We start from the raw sequence: 4,885 nt of genomic DNA on the forward strand, positions 1-4,885 counted from the left end.
GTGTGTATATATATATATATATATATATATGCACCTGGCATTATAAACACAATACCACTCCCAGGCCTGGCCAAGAGACCACCCCTGCCCACCCAGGACTTTTCATGCAGGGAGAAGAGGGTGTCAAGAGAGGGCTGTGGGGTCCCTAACCCAGCCTGCCCCTCTGAGCCTTGGGGATTGGGCAGGAGCTGTTCATAGTACAATGTAATAAACCCTCTTTTGTAATAAACGAGTTGAGGTTCTTGGGGTGGGGTCCTGAGGGGCAGATCTGGACCGGCGGCAGTGGGGGGGAGCATCCTACACCTGACACCAGACCTGAGTTCAAAAACGTCGGGTGACTTAATAAACGGAGGAATGTGAGAAAGAATGAACGAACATCAGAGCTGCCGACTGAATGGTCTGGAATGGTCCTCACAGCTCCTGTGAGGAGGAAGAGAAAATGCGGTGCACGTGTTAGCTGGAGAAGAGGAGACTGAAGTTTGGCACCAGATGGATTCAGATCCCAGCTCTGCCCCTTCCTGGCTGTGCAACTCTGGGGAAGTTACTTGCCCTCTCTGAGCCTCAGTCTCTCCATCAATCAATTAGCTGTCCAACAGAGCCATCCTGAGAATCAGATGGGCTCATCTGGAGCTCAGTGAAGGTTAGTTATTGTTAAAACACTTGAAGGGCAGCCCCCGGGGAGGAGAGACGTGCCAGCTGCATTTCGTCACAAGGGATGACATTCTGGCCACCAGTGGTTTACCCAGAGGTTGCTGTAAACACAGTAAATAAGAAATCCTTTTGTCCTTCCCGTAGCCCTGCTCTAGGTAGGGAAAATACAGGTCATTTTAATTTTATTTTTTTATATTTAGTCTTTAAGTCTATAACCAACAGATTTATATTAAATCTGGTGGAAGTGGTTATTGAAAACACAGTAGCATACATTTGTTAAGGTTTGCAATGAGGTGGCACTTGGGACATCTGCCTGTTAGGAGACCCCTTATTTGAAGCACTGGGGCCTAATTTTTGCAAAAGGAGGCACTGTTAGAATTGTGCTAACGTGGAAGGTGGTGAGTTTCCTGTGCTCAGAGGTGTGCAAGGAGAGGCTGGGGCTCCAGGCAGGAGCTGGCACCAAAGAAGAGTTAAATTCTGTTGTTAAAGGGGCTCCCTGCCAGGGGTGAGGAGCAGCACTCAAGGACTTTCTTACTGTGGCTCAGTCTGAGGGACCCCTGAGGCTGCAGCCAGGGGGTGCCAGGGGCTGTGGGGGGTGAGAGGAGGGGAAAGGCAGGCCCAAGAGCCCATCTGGGGGTAATAAATACAGGCACTGAATATTTGCCCTACTGCCAAGCCTAAACTAACGATGCTGGTGAGGTGGGGTCTGCTGTCATGGCATGAAGGCCCCTGTCCCCTCCCAGTGGGTCCTTCCCCACAAGCCAGGGCCATTGGAAAAGGGACTGCAGGAAGATCATTTCTTGCAAGGAAGGGGTCGTTCTGTTTTCTCTCCCAAACAGGAAGTTGGCCCCAGAAGAGGCTGAAAATGCTGCCCTTTGACCCCTGGGAACCGGGAGCCGGGCCCTCACTGACAGCAGTGCTGAGAGCTGCCCCCAGGCCCCCAGGCAGACCTGCCATTCCCAGACACAGAGCAGACCCGTTGGCGGGCTCCCCCAGACTCCCTGGCACCTCCAGCGAGATAGTGCAGAGCAGGGGCCCCATTACAGCCCCTGTCTGTGGGCGGGGCCACTCCTGGGAATGTCAGTGAGGAGAGGGTCTGGCCTCCCACCTCCTTTATCCCAGGGAAAACCCAGTCCCCGGAGGCGGGTGCAGCCGCAGACATGGTGGGGGGGGGGAGTTGGAAGATCGTCTGGGCCTGGAGTGTGGGCTTCCTCCCTGCTCGCAGCCCTTCTGTCCCAGTGGTCATCGTGGTGGCAGCATCTGCCAGCAGAAGTGGCAGCTGTGGCTCATGTGATGCTTTAAAAACTTTAATGCACTGCTAATAGTAGTCGTGCGGTTTTCTCATAAAAATATAGGTTTCTTTCCCTTGAAAAGTCAGCCCCTTAGAAGACACTGAGCTCACGCTCCTGCAGGGCCACTGCTGCCGGGCTGAGAGGCAGGTGCTCCCAGCTGTGGGGCACAGAAGTGCCTCAGTGGGCCGCAGTCCCCACCACTCCCTGCAGCCTCACCCTGCATGTGTGTTGATGGTCTGAGCTAGTCCAGAACAGGTGAGGAAACGGAGTGAGATGGGGAGGCATTGGCCAAGGCTAGGCCAAGTACACATGTCACTCGTGAAATCAGAACTCCTGCAGGGTCCTCGTCCTCACAGGGAGGACAGCTGACCCACTGAGCTATGTCGTGCCCTTTGCAGCCCAGTGCAGCAGGCACTACCACCACCTCGGTTTATGCTGAGAAGGCAGAAGCTCAGAAGGAGCGAGTAACTATCCTGAGGCTGCACGGCTGGCTAGTGGCGACGCTCATTCCAGGGCAGGTGGTGCTCCAAGGCCAGACCCCATGTGTCCTGAGTGTGATGCCTCCTCCAGGGCAAGGCCCCATTCTGCAGACCCTGCAGCTCCAGCCAGGAGCGCTCTTCCTTCCCCCCAGAACTACTCCTTCCCCATCAGAGTCCTACCAGCCCTTCGAAGGTCCATTCATTCTTAGAACGTTATTGGGCCATGTGCTGGTTTACCGTCCTGCCCCAGCGGGTGCTCCTAAAGGGCAATAAGTTCTTCCATCAGCAAACACAGGGCCCTAGGCCTAGTGGGCACCCTTGAAGGAAAGCAGGATGGACAGATGGATGGATGGGCAGGGTGGTAGAAGGCTAAAGCCAGAACCACCCCACCTCACCACCCCCCATGCTTGCCCCACTGCAATACCTGCAGGACTGGTTGGTTCTGTGTGGGTCTTTCTGCTGGTCAGCTAAGTCTTCTGAGAGAACCAGAGCCGCCCAAGGGCAGCAGTGCCTGCCTCCTCACAGGGCCTGGATGGGCTGGAGAACCGGCCGGGCCAGACACTGCCTCACCCAGCCCTCCTTCCCCTGCAGCCTGAAGCTCTGGGCCTTGGAATCTCCTCCAAAGGCTTGGCCTCCCCTGACTCTCCGGCTGAGGTGGTTTTTGGCCCAGTTTGCCTGGGGTTCCCCACTCTGAAATCTATATGTGAGAGTGAGCCCCTTGTACCCCAGCCCTCCAGGCGAGCCTGGCTTCTAGACCCAGCTACTTTCTGATTGATTGTGGGTGCTCTAGCAAGCTCCTGTGCCTCCCTAGGCTTTTGTTTCCTGATCTGCAAAATGGGAACAAAAGCAGCTGAGTTGTCTATACCAACATCCAATAACACGACTTTACTATTAGTATCAATTTCTGGCTTTTCTTATGTTTTGCATCCCTTCCCAAGACCCCAGTGCCTTGTCTGCTTGGGGGCCCACCAGCCACCCTGGGCACCCCCCTTGGGGCAGTGGGTGGGGGGTTGAGGCAGAGGCAGCACGAGCTGTAGCTGTCAGCCTGCCAGCTGCCCGCCCTCCCCGTGCCACCACCCAGCCTCCTCTGCCTGCTAATTGCAGGGTTGCACGATGCCAGCTGCTTCCCAGGCCCCAGGCGGGCGCCTCCCCAAAGAGCAGGAGCTCCCAGGAAAGCCTCCCAGTCCTCCTTGAACCCCACACAGAGCCAGCTGCACTGGGGGTGCCTTCCAGGGTCCTCTGACTGCCCCCTGCCCCTGGGGGAGGAGGCCTAAAAAGGTGTATATGTGAAACCTTCCTCCCGGTTTTGCCATGTCCCAGGCTTCCCCCATGTCAGGAACATCCTGGCCTTCCCTCCCCCACTCAGAAACCAGCAGCGGCTCCCACTGCTGGGCCAGTAAAGTCTCGCTCCACGTCTGGTGCGTGGAGTGCTCCAGACTGGCTGCTGAGCACATTCCCCGCGTGGTCTTGGCCTCAGGGACCTGTTGATCCAAGACACGGTGCAGCCAGGCCCCTTGCCATGGCCCCTCTCCCTCCCGACTGGCGGGACTGGCTTTCCCAGCACCGTCTTGTACCTGCCGGAGCTCCGGCACCCTGGGCACACTAGGTGTCAGCTTCACAGTGACCGGGGTGCGCCTCACTGGCTGGCACCTGGGTCTCGAGCTCTGAGGACAGGGGTCCTGTGTCTTGGGAATCCGGATCTCCCCAGGAAGAGGGCATGTGCCCCAGAGCTCACACCCCTGCTCTGTGGTGCCATTTAATGGTCATCCTCACCACCACCTGGGAGGCGGACAATGGCAAGACAAGGGAGCCCAGGCCGGGAGGAAAGGGGCTGGCCAGTAAAGGACAGGGCCAGGATCGAGGGTGGGCAACTCACTGGTCACGTGTGCTGGACTGCAGCCCCCAGCCCAGGCCTGGGCCAGCTCAGAGCAGGTGCTCCATACATGTTCTCTCGGAGTGGGGAGGACAGAAGGCGGGGGAGCGAGCTGATGGTGGAGAGAACCCCTGTCACCAGCCCTCCTCCCCTCAGGTCGTCCCTCAAGGCCCTTCCATCCAGCGCCCATGTGACGGTCTACCTGGAGCAGGTTGGAGGTGGGCACCTCATTACCTAGATGAGCAGAGTGAGGTCCAGTGAGCCAAGTAGCCCAACCCCTGGTGCCCAGCAACCGTGTCCTGGGAACCGCCAGTTCCTGTGAAAGGAGCCTCAACCCTTCACTCCTTGGACCTCCGCTATAATAAGAGAGCAAGCAGCCACACAGTTGCGGGTTCTCCTGCACCCCCAACCAGGCAAGAGGCTCCGCCCCCCCGAGCCTCAGTTTCCACATGTAACACAGGGTACCCTGGGGATCAGAAGCGCTGACACGTGCCAAGCCCACAGCCTGGGGTTCAGCACCCCGCAGTATCGCTTGTCCAGTTTTGTCCAAGGCCACCTGTCATGTCTGTGCAGGAGACCAGTTGTCCAGG

Source organism: Artibeus jamaicensis, unplaced genomic scaffold, assembly GCF_021234435.1.
Source record: "Artibeus jamaicensis isolate MK-2021 breed Jamaican fruit bat unplaced genomic scaffold, CSHL_Jam_final contig_3152, whole genome shotgun sequence".
NCBI lineage: Eukaryota > Metazoa > Chordata > Mammalia > Chiroptera > Phyllostomidae > Artibeus > Artibeus jamaicensis.